Here is a 19497-nt window from a genome sequence, read left to right as displayed (position 1 = left end):
GAAAATGATACATTTTTCAAAGTATCTCTCTTTTTCAAAACAAGCATTGCAGAGCTGGCTACAATTGAAATGTCACCCCCCTGAAAAGATAGAACAAATATTACAACAAATATTATGGCTGATCTCAAATGTGCTGGTTGATAAAATACCTGTATTTATGGGAAAGATCTTTCAAAAGGGTATTTCTTTCTTGTTAAATTATATTGTAAATTGGAATGGTAGAGTTATGTCCTTCATGAAGTTCAAATCCCCGAGCTGACAAGGTACAAATCTGTCGTTCTGCCCCTGAACAGGCAGTTAACCCACTGTTCCTAGGCCGTCTTTGAAAATAAGAATTTGTTCTTAACTGACTTGCCTAGTTAAATAAAGGTAAAACATATATATATATATCATATTCTGTATTCAAAACCACGTAGACAACAATACATTGTAAAATACTTCCTCTTCATGAAGCTACAATCATTTACCTCTCCAAAAACAGCCAGTTATCCATCATAAAGAACCTTGCGGTCCCCCACAAGAGGTTAAGAATTCCTCAGATGAACAATACATTTGAGCTCTGTGCCAGCCGTGTCGAATATGTTACTCAACATGAATAATGCAAGTCTTCACCTTGGAGTAACAGTGTTGCTTTCGTCCCTTTCCTCGCCAACCTGGGCTTGAACCAGGAACCCAACAACTGCCTCCCACGATACATCGTTACCTATTGCTCTACAAAAGCAGTGGTCCTTGCAGAGCATGGGAAACAACTACTTCAAGGTCTCAGAGCAAGTGACGTCACCGATTGAAACGTTACTAGCGTGCACCGCTAACTAGCCAGCCATTTCACACCGATTACACTGGGATATTCTTTCACATGGACTCTCTGGCTTTATTGCACCGCACAGCAGACATGCAGCGCTCAAATGAAATATCCCCTGATATTGGCTGAGTGTGAATGTTCACATGAATTTTCCGCCAACAATCAGAGATGGTGCTATGATTTGGAGCTGGTGTGAAGATCAATCTCACACTGAGACACATTCTCCTTGTGTGGATTCACACTAACGTTCCATGAATACATAAATCACACCACCACATTATTTAATGAGAGGCATCGCTTGAGTCAGTATCATATGAAACCAAAAACACAATTAATAATCTGATCAATCATTTATTAAACATTTTAAAAAATTACGAAAAACACCAAAGCTGGAAGCAGGTCCCATTTTTCCAAGCTAAGCCTTTGTGTCAGTCTGGGTGGGCTGCAAGACATCCCTACACACCACTTCTCTTTGGCAGGGCTGGAAGGGAAGGGCTATCGGCATCAAAGCAGGGAGCCATTGCTGCCATCACAACAAACAACTGGAAACTGGAAATAATTACAAGGTGAAGCCCAGCGGGTCGGGGGGGGCACTAATCCATATATCAGATGGGCACATGACGGCATCATCCATTACAGAGCTTCCTGGGCATCTAGGCTTCCCTCAAACCACCACAGCCTATACACTCCTCCCACTTCTGACACAAATGCTAATCTAGGTATTTGCTTTGTGCTGTGGCAACTAGCAAGAGCACTTTAACGTCGTGATCTGTTGAGTGATATAGGTACAGTGAGGACAAATTGAGTTTGTGGATTGAGAACATTGGTGATATTGACACTGTCTGTAGAGCAATTCCACAGTAACAGAGTGAGGCTTAGACTCAGATGTACTACTTTAAAATGTATGCCAAACAAAAACCAATGATTGCAAAGTTAAAGAGTGCAGATGCAAAGTTTGGTGACAGAATGACAGCACAAACCGTCATTCTGTTACCAAATATTGCATCTGCACTTTTCTTTATTAGGTATGTGTTTTTGTAAACATTTCTGTGGAAATTGCTAAAAGTAGTCCTTGTGCATAGAGTTCTATGGTTTGTTTACCTTTACAATCATTCGTTTTTGTTTAACATACATTTTAAAGTGATAATCTTAGTTTCTGCATCACTCGTGGAATTGCCCTGTACAGTTCGCTTCCACATCAAACACATAGTCTATGCTAGGCGATATAGCGTTTATACCGTATTCCGGGGTATTTTGAAATACTGATGGTATGATTTTCAATACCGTAAAAAAAATGTAAAGGTCAGTAGAGCTATAAGAAATCTAATTATATCCAGCTCAGCGTTCCAGCTTTGCATTTGGTTTGTTAACTTGTTAGGTAAGGGGCTAAATGTCAACCTTCTTTTTTACAGCAGAGAGATTCTAGCCTGAGTACCAATCTCTTTAGCTAACATTCCACTTTTTGCCCTACCTGGTCATTGCCGAAGAGACTGGCCTTTATGACATCTTCAAATATAAACATTCTATCATTAATGAGCTTGAGGAGAACAGAGGAGTTTATCCTGATTTCGATAAACCTCACAACTCTCCTCCAATCACAACAATTATCCAAATACTGGAACTATCACCTTTTTTTCTCTCCACAGAACACGTTGGTATCCGGTTGCTAACCTTTTTTTTTCTCCAGATGAAACCAGTCTATCAAATGTTGCTAGCTCATGTCAAAATCCTCAAACTAAATACTATAAGAATAGAAACATTCGATCCCCTCCTGGATCAAGATCCCTGTTGCCTAAATTGTTTTCTAAATAGCGCCCCTTGTGTGCACTTCCGGAATTACTGTATATGCCGTTAAGGTACAGAAAAGGTGTGACGGTATGAAAATCTGGATACCGATAAACCCCTACTCTATGCCACAAATGCCCTCCTGTCTCAGCCTCCAGTATTTATGCTGCAGTAGTTTATGTGTCGGGGGGCTAGGGTCAGTTTGTTATATCTGGAGTACTTCTCCTGTCCTATTCGGTGTCCTGTGTGAATCTAAGTGTGTTCTCTAATTCTCTCCTTCTCTCTTTCTCTCTCGGAGGACCTGAGCCCTAGGACCATGCCCCAGGACTACCTGACATGATGACTCCTTGCTGTCCCCAGTCCACCTGGCCGTGCTGCTGCTCCAGTTTCAACTGTTCTGCCTTATTATTATTCGACCATGCTGGTCATTTATGAACATTTGAACATCTTGGCCATGTTCTGTTATAATCTCCACCCGGCACAGCCAGAAGAGGACTGGCCACCCCACATAGCCTGGTTCCTCTCTAGGTTTCTTCCTAGGTTTTGGCCTTTCTAGGGAGTTTTTCCTAGCCACCGTGCTTCTACACCTGCATTGCTTGCTGTTTGGGGTTTTAGGCTGGGTTTCTGTACAGCACTTTGAGATATCAGCTGATGTACGAAGGGCTATATAAATAAATTTGATTTGATTTAAATATCATAATTCGGATATCAGTTATGATATCATTGGAAGAACATATCTGCCTAATGTAATATTTTGGTACACACTATAATCTACATCATAGTGTAGTGCCATTCATCAAACCCATTTCAAATACATTATTTGTCTTGCTCCAAATTGTTTTCCTTGTTTGGGGCATGCATTCACAACGGTCCCAAGCAATTGCATTTAGCCTCCATATAGCATATCCCAGGAGTTGACTGATTGCAGCAGCAGAAAAATGGAAATAACACTGGACAGTTATGAGCTTCCCATTAGTTGTCAGCCCTGTGACTCATTAGGGAAATCATTAGCATGTTTAATGCACAGTAAAGTTGATTCCAGCCATTCACCCAGGCTACGATGTTTAGGTTTCAACTGAGTGTTATGCCCGAGGCTGTGGTGAAAGTACAACACAATTTAACTGAATGTCCAATTTTCTTTTAGTTGTTATGAACCAAATGACAACTATAGTAGTTGCCTGAGCCATTAGAAATTCATTGGAAAGAGCACCACATCAGGTTGAATGTCCACGTAAGTACAAACACTTATTGCAGAAGGTAAAATGGCTCAACCAAAACGATCTCAGGACTCAAGCCAAAACAGTGTTGCTGTCATGTAAGCATTTCATGAGCGTTCCATTTAAAATGTCATTTTTTTGCTACATTCACAATTTTTCCGCAAAACACATCCAGTCGTTCCAGCGCAGGCATGGATTAGTTGCTCTAGGATGAAGTTGTCTTTAAACGTTGATCTATGGTCTGATCTTTTTCCCTCCTCTCTAACTGTGAGGTTAAACATTTAGGGAAGGGTCAACTGATGGTACATAAACACTCTGTAGCACTACAAAACAGAAATGGCTACTGCTTATTGTAAATTCTTACCATAAAAATATAAACTGCTTAACTATTCTCCTAGATCTACAGACAGTACAGAAGTCTTCATGATAAGGTCTCCACGGATAAGGTCACGACGGGGGGGTGTAATTACAGAGAGAGAAAAAATCAGTTGCAAATGCTGATTTTTGCTGGATAATCTGGCCTAAAAATAGATGTGGATGGTTTGTGTTTGGAACTCAAGGATAAAACAGTGTGCTCTCCCAGACTAGAGAAGTCTATTAACATCTTCTTATTGGATATAGAGAGGGAAGAAAAAACAACCATGTCCATACACTGCAGGGAAAACACACAAAACCCTAGCAAATTACAGTACAAATGTATATTTTCTTCTATACATAAGTTTCTAATCATCAACCACAACAAATAGTATTCAATATGAAGATAAATGAAGCGTAAAATAACATATTTAAAATCATGACATCGGCTTCAAGAAGACAACATGCTATCAAAATACCCTGAGACAGTAAAGCGAAGAGAAACTCAGGCATTTCCGCCAGGCATTTATGTGTATAGGTTTTGAAGGGGATTGATGTAGAAAAACAGGACACACGAAAAAAGAGGTTTACAAAAACACAGGGAGGCACATTCTACCCTAACATGCTGAGGAGGACCCCATTTTCTCCTGTGCAGTCACCTCCTGACAGATGTGCAAATATGACCTGGAAACAGCAGCCATTTTCTCTTGAACTACTCTTCTGAGTAAAACCTGCCATTGGTTAGACTGACCATTGGGGGAAGGGAGAGAGAGGGGGAAGGAGGGAGGGAAATGGGGAGGATAACTAATGATGCCACAATCAGGTAGCCACAACAACTATTTGTGTATTATTGTCTGCCTTTCTCAAGGACTCGCTCAAACGACAGGTGGTGTGTGGTGGGAGGGAAACTGTGGGATGGTAGCACTACCGTATCTAGGGGAAACCACTTCTTCCTCGGCTGCCTTGCCTGCCTGGATAGAGGTGATTGACTGACAACAGTTTGAAGATTACACTGTGTTTCTGTAGTTTTAATATTGAAGGGTTACATTGGTTGTCAAATCCAACAGGATATGGTAGGTCTACATCAGTCATTTCTTGACTACTACAGTGAATAGCAATATCAAAGCATTATTGCAGCTAGCAGCTTTTCAGCCACTGATCCGGGGACTAACTTTGCCCCCAGTTCTTCTCCGTCCTACAGCACATCACACAGGACCAGATAGAATCCATGTACGTGCCTCACTTGAACATTCATGCATTTTGATTAGGGATGCACGATATATCAGTGAATATATCGGAATCAGACGATATTAGCTAAAAATGCCAACATCAGTATCGGCCTAATGTCTAGTTTAAACACTGATGTTTTAAAAAACTATGTCAAAGCTACCGAGCATACCTACACTACCATTCAAAAGTTTGGGGTCACTTAGAAATGTCCTTGTTTTTGAAAGAAAAGCTAATTTTTTGTCCAGTAAAATATCAAATTGATCAGAAATAGAGTGTAGACATTGTTAATGTTGTATATGACTATTGCAGCTGGAAACGGCTGACTTTGAATGGATTATCTACATAGGCGTACAGTGGTCCATTATCAGCAACCATCACTCCTGTGTTCCAATGACACGTTGTGTTAGCTAATCCAAATGGCTAATTGATCATTAGAAAAACCTTTTGCAATTATGTTAGCACAGCTGAAAATTGTGGTTCTAATTAAAGTAGCACTAAAACTAGCCTTCTTTTGTGGGTTCGATTACAGGCTCAAAATGGCTAGAAACAAAGATCTTTCTTCTGAAACTCGTCAGTCTATTCTTGTTGTGAGAAATGAAGGCTATTCCATGCCAAGAAACTGAAGATCTCGTACAATGCTGTGTACTACTCCCTTCACAGAACAGTGTAAACTGGTTCTAACCAGAATAGAAAGAGTGGGAGGCCCCAGTGCACACCTGAGCAAGAGGACAAGTACATTAGAGTGTCTAGTTTGAGAAACAGACACCTCCGAACTCCTCAACTGGCAGCTTCATTAAATAGTACCCGCATAACACCAGTCTCGACGTCAACAGTGAAGAGGCGACTCCGGGATGCTGGCCTTCTAGGCAGAGTTCCTCTGTCCAGTGTCTGTGTTCTTTTGCCCATCTTAATATTTTACTTTTATTAGCCAATCTGAGATATGGAATATGGAATAGAATTCATTTCTCAGAACAAGAATAGACTGATGAGTTCCAGAAGAAAGTTCTTTGCATCTGCCCATTCTTAGTCTGTAATCGAACACACAAATGCTGATGCTCAAGATACTCAACTAGTAGTCTAAAGAAGGCCAGTTTTATTGCTTCTGTAATCAGAACAACAGGTTTTTAGCTGTGCTAACATAATTAGTATAGTAATTTACAACATTAACAATGTCTACACTGTATTTCTGATCAATTTTATGTTATTTTGCTTTTCTTTTTTTTCATTCCTAAATGACTCCAAACTTTTGAACGGTAGAGTATATAACGTAGGTACATGACGTAATAACGGCACGTAAAATATTGCACTGCACGTGCAACACAGCATTCCGAACCTAGCCCACACAATGTCTGCTGTGTGGATGGAGCAGTCAACAAGTCCAGCAGTCATTTGAAAGGGTAAGACATTTTCAGCGAGACAATTCAAAGGCCAAATCCATTACAGCCAAAATAATGGAATTCATTGCCCTTGACAATCAACCATTCTTTGTCGTGGGTGATGTTGGCTTTTCCCGACTGGTAGAGCACCGGTACACTACCAATTGCGCTATTTTTCAGATGTTGCCCTACCGAAGTTACACAGTAATAGAGTCAATGCTATTAGCTTCACGACATCCAAACAACGTTCCATAGTATGTGTCTTTGCGTGTCAAAAAAGATACAGTAGCACTGTCAAAGCTGTACAAAAAAAGTTCCACTATTGTGCCTAATCCTTATTGTGGCTAGCTTCACATAGATGTGTCCGACCACCATTAATCAGATAAGAACTGTCTTATAAATTAGGGTTATTTTAGATGATGACACCTAGCTATATAGTTAGCTAACTATAGCTACTGAAATAGATTATGTTGTGTTATTTGGCGTGTATCTTTTTTGACACGCAAAGACCCAAACGGTGTTCCATAGAAATCCTGGTTGAGAATGAAACTGACCAAATGAACAACGAAACAGCACAGCAAGTGAGGGAAAGAAATAGGATTTGATTATGTTTTACTGGTAATGGGGACATACGTAAATGTCAAAAATAACTTTTTGGTTAGTGTGGTGTGTGTGTAAAACTTTTATTTAACTAACTATTTACAATGACAGCCCGGACGATGCTGAGAAAATTGTGCGCCGCCCTATGGGACTCCCAATCATGGCCAGATGTGATACCGCCTGGATTCGAACCAGGGACTGTAGTGACACCTCTTGCACTGAGATGCAGTGCCTTAGACCGCTGCGTCGGTGTGTGTTAACTATTTAACTGTACTAGAATGCTTAAAAGGCCGCAAAAAAAAATGTATATTGTTTTTTTGGAAAGGAAAATATTGGATATCAGTATCGGCCAAAAATGGCATATAGGTGCATCACTAATATCGACCATTGACATCAATGCAGCATGTATGCTAAACATGGAGTTTGGCCTACATTTTTATTATCATTATATAATTTAAAAATTACTTGACAAAATGGCAAATAACATGGGAGCCAATGGTCTCAAGTGTTATGTACATTGTTGCCAGCCAATCAGATGGATGGACACATCTACTGCCATATCCTGGAGTCATCTATAACCTTTATTCTAGGGTTCACTGGAGAATACATGGGATAGAGACAGATACTGCTTTCACATAGGATTTGCCTACATATGCCTTTTATACATTCCCTGTGCATGCTGGCGAAGAGTGGTAGTAGTGGTGTGCAGATGTGGGTGGGCTTCTATTTTAATAAATTAATTGAATATATACCATTAAAATAAATCCATTATTAATTTGTTTAGGCAGGTACTAAGAAACATTATAAGACTAATAAACAATGGCATATGTTGAGTTTAATTATGTTACGTCCAAATGAATGAAATCAATAGTTCATTAAACAGGCAAGACACACACACACACACACATTTTCTGAAGTAAGAATATAAGGTAATATAACAGAATAAAATACAAATAATATTTTTCCCGCCCAACTTGTGTCACAGGATTGTGTGGAACAGCTGTCCTATAAAAAAGGTGATATTTTGAAACAGAACCCAAGCCCATGCTTTTCATCTCTTTCTTACCCTCACTCCACTTCATTAGGGAGCAGACGTAGTGTCTTACATTGAGAGTATCTTCATGACATTGATAGAAAATAATAGAAATCCTGTTTTCAAAGCATATGTCTCGTGTTAGTATTTCACAACCTCCATGGGTTTTTGGAGTTACCTATACACGATTGAGCAAAACACGAGGCCTACACTTGATTTAGGCTACATTATTGCATGCTAAATGTCTCTGATCAGTGATAGATGAAAAAAACAACTTATTAGTTATACCACCTCCACTTATTTTCCCAGACAGAAACAAAATATAATAAAATGGCTTACAGACAGCGATTCAGTGAAACAAGTCCGTAAAGTCACAGGCTATCTGGAGTAGGCCGAGGCTACTAAGCGACTGAAGAGCAAAATAATCCACATGTTAAACTCCATAACATGCTGGCAAAATATTGTAATAAATGAGCCAACTCGACAAGATGATCATGAACAACACTCACCTCAACTTAGCTAACATTTCCCCAGCCTAATAATAGCCTAACCAATATCCAAACAGAGATTCAGTGAAAACCAAAATCTGACAATTGATTTATCAAGACGAGTCCCCATGCTTGTCTCAACGCTGTGCGGTGGCACTGTCTCAATCAAATGATCTCGTTGACCACACGTGGGTAGGATATTTCTTCAAATGTATTACGATGATTGGATGACTTTGGGACTTTCAGTAAGTGACAATTTGATACAAGCCTTCAATTGCATTAGCCTACTTTACTCCATTATTTTCATCATTCAGTGATATTTATTCCCACAGTAACTCTTTATGGACCCACCATGTTGTGCTTAAGAAACTAGGGCATGCTTAGCGGTGGGCTATGTGAAGAGATGGGGGAAGAGACATGTCTCCCAAAGTTTAGAACTGTCAGGAGGATGGGTAACTGGTACTGCCTAGCAACCATCAAGAGTTTAAGAGCGTATTTTGTGCCAATACCAGCTCAGCATTACGGCTATGTTTCATACTCACCCATATTATACCCTGATGAAGACAGCTTGGCTGTCGAAACGTTGGTAATTACATTTTTGCATCTGAGCTCCTAGAGTGTGCGTCTCTCTTTTATTTTCAAGTTTTCTACTCCGCTAGCCAGCACCTCGCCTAAATAGGTGTGCGTTTCTTTTTCTTCTAGATCATACTCACCCATAGGTAGAAATTGAACTAAATTATTACTAGGTTGTTAGGCGGAAATAAAGGCTGGCCCAGGTGATATTTAAGAGTAGCTGGCCCAGTGCTCCAGTTGTCTTGATGCAGATGGTTAACACCATTAGTTGGCACTCCCTATTTTTGATTTCTAGACAAACAAATCCTTTATCTAATTACGTTTTGCTCCACCTTTTTGGTTCGCTTCCTGTCTATGTTTGGTGAGGGTTTTTCTTTTGTTTGCCTCTTCTTGGGACAATTTAGTGTGCGCCTTTTAGGTCCCAGTTGTTGTTGCTAGTCAATATTCAGTCGACACCCTAATGACACGGAACCCAAACCGGCTGCGCCATCGTGCATAAATGTATTTTGTCCCCCACACCAAACGCGATCACCACACACAGGATAAAATATCAAAACAAACTCTGAACCAATTATATTAATTTGGGGACAGGTCAAAAAGCATTAAACATTTATGGCAATTTAGCTAGTTAGCTTGCACTTGCTAGCTAATTTGTCCTATTTAGCTAACTTTGCGTGGCTAGCTAATTTGTCCTGGGATATAAACATTGAGTTATATTTTACCTGAAATGCACAAGGTCCTCTACTCCGACAATTAATCCACACATAAAACGGTCAACCGAATCGTTTCTAGTCATCTCTCCTCCTAGGCTTTTTATTCTCTTGACTTTATATTGCGATTGGCAACTTTCATAAATTAGGTGCATTACCGCCACTGACCTCGTTCGTCTTTCAGTCACCCACGTGGGTATAACCAATGAGGAGATGGCACGTGGGTGCCTGCTTCTATAAACCAATGAGATGGGAGAGGCAGGACTTGCAGTACGATCTGCATCAGAAATAGAACTGACTTCTGTTTTAGCCCATGGCAATGCAGATGCTCATTGGCGCACGCGAGCAGTGTGGGTGCAATAATTGAAAAATATAGATTTCTAAATTGATTTTGCAACACTCGCGCACGCAACACATTTTGGTTGTGGTCAGTGACTCTTTGTTAGTTCCCCATCTGTTTGAGCAAAATGTAGTTAGTTAATTCACTATATTGGGGAACAAAGCAAGCCATGCGTCTTTTATTCAGACTTTGTAAAAAAAATAACATTTTTTTTGCTGAAGTCAAAGTAGAAGCCAATATTTCTTAGACCCTTCAAGTTAAAGATTCAATGTATGATGGCTTGGCTATATAATGACAGCCAACCAACCATACCATCCAGGCTACTGTATATCACAAGCTTCAACTATTGCATAGCATGTAAATCCATGCATGCAGATATGACAACAGAAGAAATGAGCAAATAGCCATGCAGTGATTCATGTCCCCAAACGTTCAAAAGAGAAGGAGCGGTCTGACCGAACCAGTGAGAGCCTATTGTTCTACAGTACATGTTTCCGGATTCCGTGATCCGTTTCACAATTCCTGACATTTAATCCTAGCAGAAATTCCCTGTTTTAGGATCACCACTTAATTTTAAGAAAAATAATAGTGGAGAAAATTATTTATTTCAGCTTTTATTTATTTCATCACATTCCTAAGGGGGTCAGAAGTTTACATACACTCAATTAGTATTTGGTAGCATTGCCGTTAAATTGTTTATTAACTTGGGTCAAGCGTTTTGGGTAGCCTTATACAAGCTTCCCACAATAAATTGGGTGAATCTTGGCCCATTCCTCCTGACAGGAAATTGCTCCCAAGGATGAACCAGATTTGTGGTCTCCGACAATTAATAAATTTATTCGTTTTTAAGTTAATTATATGCTATTAATCTCACCTCGTTTGTCTTTCAAGCATCCACGTGGGTTTGTATCTTCCTGATTTCCAATACGAAGGGGACTTGCAGCGCAGCGCATGAGTGTTTCAAATAGAACCATGTTCTATTTTAGCACTTGGCTACACAGATGCTTATTCACGCAAGCTGTGTGGGTGAAATTACAGAACACATGTAAGTCTACACAACGCAGCCGGTGTGGTTTGCGTGTTGGGTGCTGATACAATATGCATTGCAATTCTCATAATTCTATATGTATTGCGATTCTATACTGGGTCGTTACACCTCAGAAAGCACAAGAAAGAGGATTTCGACACACACCATCTCATGTAGAGGTCGACAGATTAATTGGAATGGACACAGATTTGGCCGATTTTTTTATATATATTTCTTTACACCTTTATTTAACTAGGCAAGTCATTTAAGAACACATTCTTATTTTCAATGACAGCCTAGGAACGGTGGGTTAACTGCCTCGTTCAGGGGCAGAACAACAGATTTTTACCTTGTCAGCTCGGGGGATTCAATCTTTCAACCGTACAGTTAACTAGTCCAACGCTTTAACCACCTGATTACATTGCACTCCACGAGGAGCCTGCCTTTTACGCGAATGCAGTAGAAGCCAAGGTAAGTTGCTAGCTAGCATTAAACTTATCTTATTAAAAACAAACAATCATAATCATTAGTTAACTACACAGGGTTGATATTACTACTTTTTCTAGCGTGTCCTGAGTTGCATATAATCGATGCAGTGCGCATTCGCAAAAAAAGGACTGTCTTTGCTCCAACGTGAACCTAACCATAAACATCAATGTCTTTCTTAAACTCAATACTCAGAAGTATATTTTTAAACCTGCATATTTAGCTAAAAGAAATCCAGGTTAGCAGGCAATATTAACCAGGTGAAATTGTATCACTTCTCTTGCATTCATTGCACGCAATCAGTCAGTGTATATACAACAGTTTGGGCCGCCTAATTTGCCGGAATTTTACGTAATTATGACATAACATTGAAGGTTGTGCAATGTAACAGGAATATTTGGACTTATGGATGCCACCCGTTAGATAAAATACGGAACGGTTTCGTATTTCACTGAAAGAATAAACGTCTTCGAGATTAACGTTTGAGTTCCTTGCTTAGAACATGAGAACATATGAAAGTTTGGTGGTTCCTTTTAACATGAGACTTCAATATTCCATGGTAAGAGGTTTTAGGTTGTAGTTAATATAGTATTTATTGGACTATTTCTCTCTATACCATTTGTATTTCATATACCTTTGACTATTGGATGTTCTCATAGGCACTATAGTATTGCCAGTGTAACAGTATAGCTTCCGTCCCCCTCCTCGCCGCTACCTGGGCTCGAACCAGGAACACATCGACAACAGCTACACTCGAAGCATTGTTACCCATCGCTCCACAAAAGCCGCGGCCCTTGCAGAGCAAGGGGAATAACTACTCCAAATCTAAAAGTGAGTGACGTTTGAAACAATATTAGCACACACCCAGCTAACTAGATAGCCATTTCACATTGGTTACACCAGCCATTAGGCTGATAGGCTTGAATTCATAAACAGCGCTGTGCTTGCGAAGAGCTGCTGGCAAAAGGCACGAAAGTGCTGTTTGAATGAATGATTACGGGCCTGCTGCTGCTCAGTCAGACTGCTCTATCAAATCAGACTTAATTATAACATAATGACACACAGAAATACGAGCCTTTGGTCATTAATAAGATCGAATCCGGAAACTATCATTTCGAAAACAAAACATTTATTATTTCAGTGAAATACGGAACCGTTCTGTATTTTATCTAACGGGTGGCATCCCTAAGTCTAAATAGTCTTGTTACATTGCACAACCTTCAATGTATGTCATAATTACGTAAAATTCTGGCAAATTAGTTCGCAATGAGCCAGGCAGCCCAAACTTGCATATATCCTGACTCTGCGTGCAATGAACGCAAGAGAAATGACACAATTTCACCTAGTTAATATTGCCTGCTAAACTGGATTAGTAGTTATAACTAGTGATTATGATTGATTGTTTTTTCTAAGATAAGTTTAATGCTAGCTAGCAATTTACCTTGGCTTCTACTGCATTCGCGTAACTGGCTGATTACTCGTGGAGTGCAATGGTTAGAGCGTTGGACTAGTTAACTGTGCGGTTGCAAGATTGAAACCCCTGAGCTGCCTTACAACAAGCCCTCCGTCCAGACTCTCTCAGCCAATTGGGGCGGCAGGGTAGCCTAGTGGTTAGAGCATTGGACTAGTAACCAGAAGGTTGCAAGTTCAAAATCTGTTGTTCTGCCCCTGAACAAGACAGTTAACCCACAGTTCCTAGGCAGTCATTGAAAATAAGAATGTGTTCTTAACTGACTTGGCTAGTTAAATAAAAGGTATAAAACAAATATATTCAAAAAATTAAATAAATAAATAAATCAGAAATCTGTGCACAAAAATACTGATTTCCGATTATTATGAAAACTTGAAATCGGCCCTAATTAATCGGCCATTCCGATTAATCGGTTAACCTCTAATATATATATATATATATATTATTTTACCAAATTGATAATTGGAGTCAAATGAATATTGTCCAAAAATAACATTGCGATATGCAACTGTATCGATTGTTTTCCCCACTAGTGGTAACCATGCTGAACAGCTGACTTACAGTAGGCTAATGATTTAATGGTAAGTATTCACAACAAACTAATTATTCTCAAGGAAAAAAATACAGCAACAGAACTCCAGAGAAGGGACGCAGGTTTACTTTGTCACACTAGAAAAAACCTCACAACTCATTGGGGACAATACAATGTCACACAAATTCCTTTCTGATGTTGTATCATGGGTTCACAGTAAATGCTCCCCAAATACACTGTGATATTGTGAAATCATACATGGAAAAAAATGGCAGGTCATCAGATAAATCTACATTAATTTTTACAAATACTTTTTTTAAATTTTTTTTTTATTACAACTTTCAATAAACAGTAGGCCTATGGGTTTAAAGCTTAATGTGTATTCCCCTGTACTTCCCTCGAATCTCTCGCTTTTTATGACACGTCACAAACCTGACACATATATGACACCACTATCTCCTGGGTTACACAATTCATAGGATAGCTTATTGGATTTGTCTCAATTACTTTTGTGCTTTACCAGGAGCAGAATGGAGTCTGTCTGGAATCTATAACATTCAAACAAGGGCACTAGCAATCATTACAGTTTAGGTCTGAGAATAGAGATTGATTCGCAGCTGCAGCGAGCAGTTGCCGTAACAACATGTACATTAAGGTTTTTGTTGTGGCCTCCGGTACACTCTCGACAGGCCTGCAACTTGTCTTTACATATATGGCATACATACAAACAAAGTCATGAGGGTAGAGCCAGACACAACAACAAACACAACCATCCCAGATCCCAAATAAATGGATGTAGTCTTGAACAAGGCTGTAATACCATCAATGGGTGTTATTTCTGAGTAAAATATTGGCATGCCAACTGGCTGGTGGCCCATGTGAACCGTAAGCCCCTCTTGCCTGCCATGCCTCCTCCCATGTTCTATTAGAAATAAATATTGCTGCATAAATATGCAGAGTTTGAGAGTGGTTGTCACATGGGGTTTCTGTATCTGGGGCTAACTTCAGGTACTGCTGGTGAATGGGAATTGAAGCACTGCTGTGAACAAATGAGAGTTCCACACAAAATGCCCTCTATTTGAAAGATCTCATCTCTTGCACAAAGGGGTAAATTTCACAAATGTATCTAAATAACAAAATGTATAACCAAAGGAAACAAGAAACTACTGACTGAAGGAGAATGTCTAAATGGCCATTAGCCTACAGTGGAACATTGGAGAATGGTAGGGTTGTGTTGTTGGTTCATGGAAGGAAATAGGTTACCTTTTCTGTTTTACGCTACTTTCTTTTTTCAGGCAATTAATGTTTTTGTTGTATGTAAAACATGTCTATTTGAAAAATGAAAACTAATATTTTTAAAAACTACAACTGAGGACAAAGAGTCCATCTGAAAGAGCGGTAGATAGTCTAGCGGTTAGAGCATTGGTCCTACAACCAAACCAGTGGACAAGGTAAACAAAAGAAAAATTTAATAATAAAAATTGGCCGATGTGCCCTTAACCTTAATTTGCTCCAGCGGTGCCATACTACTATGGCTATGGCTAGGCAACCCTGTTCCTGGAGTGCCTAAGGTACTGCAGGATGAAGTTAAATTCCATCTAGGCTGGCCCTAAACAAGGGGTGAATTCAGTTCGCTTGAACGTTTGCTACATTGCTGAACGTTTTTTACTGAATGACACGTTTTCCCAAAACATTCTTGAATGGACATTGAGCTATGTTTACTCCATTCATTGGGCGTGCCAGTGTGTGGCTTGACGGAATGAGTGACATATTTAAAGGGCAGCGGTGCATTCTGAACCCACAACCCAGTCCTTCCCCATTTTCCAACTGGTCGTTTAGTACAGTACCACTTCCATTCAATTACGTTTTAATGTACTGAAAGCAGCCCTGACCAACTGAGCTAATTGATCAGTTCAGTGATTGTCTAAATTCAACACACCTGGTCTTCCAGGTCAGTTAAATCAAAAACATAAAATGCCTGCGGCACTCCATGTCCAGGGTTGCCTGCTGTAAAACAACACATTTCACTACAGATATCCAGTTTATGTGACCAAATTATTTTAAGTTGGCTGTTGTGTACGTCATTCTAGTCACTTTAGCAACAACCATCCAGGCATTTCTAACCTGAACACAACGTCACCACTCACCACTAAAGCCAAAGGCCAAATCAGATCACTGAACCTTCAATAGACATACCATGGCCAACAATATTATTCATCTAGGCCCCCTAGAAAGCTGAGACATTCAAGTGTAAAAAAATCTGGGCCTTCTGAAACACTGCTCATCAGGAGAAAAACAACTATATAATCTCCCAGAACATAATGTTCACTGAGACATAACCAATTCAAAATCTTGACAATATCATTGCAGGTTTTCCCAAACTTGGTCCTTGGGACACTAAGGGATACATGTTTGGGTTTTTGCCCTAGCACTACACAGCTGACTCAAATAATCAACTAATCATTAAGCGTTGACTAAACGTGCACCCCTTAGCGTCCCGAGGACCGAGCTCGGGAAACGCTGCATTAAGGCTTTGCGTTGCTATTAACCATCGATACGGCTCCATCTCCAAAATGGGGTCAAGGTTCACAGTCATAGCTTACTAATGACTTTCTACATTACCAATAATAACTCTCTAATAGCTTGTAGATTTCCACAAATGGAAAAGCCTTGTCATCCAGGAGCAGCAATTAAGTTCCATTGTTCTTTTAATAGATGGCACTAAACCAGTTGTTCTTATGAGTCATTTGGTTTCACTCTACAACCAAACCAGTGGACACAGGCAAGACAAGCTCCAGTTTTTGTTGGTATTCTAGGCCTTTATTAGTTCAGATTCCTTGGTAATGGAGGATCATCATAAGAGTTAGAATACAATAATTCCAGTCTCTCTGTACTGATAAACTCTTGCCATACATTGAAGAATGTTGTTTTTTGTTGTCAAGTTTTATATGACTGCACATTATCCCATAAAATGTAAGTGGGGGGATGACTTTATGTTAACATAGAGCCTAAATAGTCTTTACATCGCTGTGTTCTGTGTCTAATGTAAGGACCTAGATACCATCAGATCAACAGGTGATCGAGGTGGTGCCATCCCACTGGGCACAGACATCAGTTAAATGTCTATTTTGTATTTACATTTGGTTGAGTTGTCAACTAACGTGAATTCAACCATGATATTGGATTTAGGTTAAAAGTTGGGTGAAAAAAAATACTTTTTGCGAATCCATTCAGAGTCAGAGAGCAGCAGGTGGTAGCCTAGTGGTTAAAGCGTTGGGCCAGTAACTGAAAGTTTGCTGGATCAAATCCTGAACTTACAAGGTAAAAAATCTGTCGTTCTAACCCACTGTACCCCGGTTGGCCGTCATTGTAAATAAGAATTTGTTCTTAACTGACTTGCCTCGTTAAATAAAGGAACATTTTTAACAATTCCAAGCTGATTAAACGTGGAATTATAAAAAAAAAACATTTATGGTGTGGAAATGACGTTGAGTCAACCAGTTTTTGCCCAGTGGGATAGGCCTAGGCTACATTCCATGTGATGATGCATCTTCCAAACCTCAAGCATCCCAGTGACCTATCCACAAGCTTCGCCAATACCATTCAGTATATCCATTCTCGAAAGACTCCTCTAATTTCATGTGTAAATATAAGGAAATACACAAACTCTAAAATCTAATGCCCAATTAGCATTTGAACTACTGTATTGAATGGGCTGGAGGGTGAGTGTTGCTTTTAGACGTGGGCTAAATGTCACCATTTTGACTTATACTGTAAAAAGAAGTAACCCTGGCAGCAGGTTAGCTACTATGAAGCCAATGTCTGTCTGTCTGACTGGTGGTGCAGTTGACTCTACTTCCCCTCCCCCACTCATGCGCTTCCGAACTATCAGCATGAGCAATACCTTTTAAATGTGGCCAATATTACATTTTATTATTACGTTTGAGTATGTTAAATTGCATCACACGTTTTCTTTTTCATTTACTCTTTAATCTAAAAATCAGGGTTATAACTCAGCAGGGAAACACAATAACTGCCACCAGAAGTTACTACATTTTATGTATTGCAGCTCAACAAAATGTTTCATTTATGTCAAAATATACAATAATTAAAGTACTATGTTAAAATATAAAGCAACGTTTATATTAGACTACTAACAATTAACACATCTAAATGTTCCTTTGGAAGACATTTATACACATGTAGTGTGATACAGTAAACGTGTCATAATAAACAGTGTTACTCAGTTCAGCAAGTATTAACATGCAACAATGTATAATTCATGGAAATACAATGTTACTATTAATGAAACTTGAACAAAAGTTCTAACTTACCTTTCTCAGAGTGAGCTCGTGGTGTTGCCGCCACCTCTTCCACTTCCACAAGGAGAGGCTGCAACTCAATAAGCAAGGGACGACTTTCCTCCCATTTTGCTTATCATACTTCAAGTTCTGTCCACCGCTGCTATCTCTAACTGCGCTCCGAAGGTAACAGAGATGGTCTAAAATAGATATTCCTGGCAAATGATTGTGTGGCATGTAAAGTTTAAAGAAGCGCGAGGTCTAAAGCTGGGGATGTATGCAATTGAGTTTTCAGCGTTTCTGAAAATAGAACGTCAAGAGACAGCAGCAAGCGCTCATCGGCATAGAGAAAGAGGGCTGAGAGAGAGATAGAGACTGTCGTGACCTACAATGAAAAAATCAGCACCTGACCTTGATCCTGCTTATTCAAAACATAACAATCCTTCCAGTAGCCTAAATGGTAACGAAATACCATGATGTTATTTTGCCTACATGCCATGTTCTTTATAGATAAAAAAATATATAGAATTTATAGTCAATTCTAATGCACGTGAATGGCATTGTTTGACCTCTCTTCAACGATTTCCTCTATTGTGCCATTTAAAAATGATGGTTATTAGCTGTTATTGCCTCAAGTTAATTTATTGTACATAAGTGCATGTACATGTAGGCTACATGTGGTCTCAGAACATGGCCACTGCAAACTTCAACCAAAGAGCATTGTAGCTATAGTCATGTACTGTCTTTGGTAGCCTACTTGTAATTTTTACATTGCATTTTGCCATTTTAAAAGACAAATATACATTGAGTGATGATAACAATGATTATTGATTCATGTAATTGCAACCCCTACAAAACATATTGTGTGATATTATTTTAAAGTAGGCCTATGTATTACTTTATATGGTAAAATATTATTGTTTGATTAAACATCTACATCAATCAAGAATAAACTACATTGTAATCCCAAAATATATATTTGAAGTGAATCGGAATTCCAAGTTTGAAGAATTGCAATCATTATAATCTTAGCTTTGTTAGAAAATGACTAATGTTTCTAATGCACAAAGGCCAAAGACCTTGGGTTGGTTGGATCTGGTAAAAGGGCTACGGTAATAATCTTCACATGATGCAACCCTACATTGTATCTGGCCTTTGAGTTGAATCCCCTC

The 19497-nt window shown here is 39.3% G+C and overlaps 1 protein-coding gene across 1 annotated transcript in view; it reads right to left on the bottom strand.

The window, feature by feature from the left end:
- The window catches only part of LOC118366802 (F-box-like/WD repeat-containing protein TBL1X), a 40380-nt gene extending 21181 nt beyond the window's left edge, over positions 1-19199 (bottom strand). The window contains exon 1 of the mRNA XM_035749493.2: positions 18359-19199. The gene's annotated coding sequence lies outside the window, so the exon portion shown is untranslated. The remainder of the gene's footprint in view (positions 1-18358) is intronic.
- Positions 19200-19497: the final 298 nt, after the last annotated feature.

The sequence above is a fragment of the Oncorhynchus keta genome, chromosome 34 (assembly GCF_023373465.1).
Source record: "Oncorhynchus keta strain PuntledgeMale-10-30-2019 chromosome 34, Oket_V2, whole genome shotgun sequence".
Taxonomy (NCBI): Eukaryota; Metazoa; Chordata; class Actinopteri; order Salmoniformes; family Salmonidae; genus Oncorhynchus; species Oncorhynchus keta.
The sequence above is the reverse complement of the archived record's forward strand: the minus strand, read 5'-3'. Positions and strand labels throughout refer to the sequence as shown.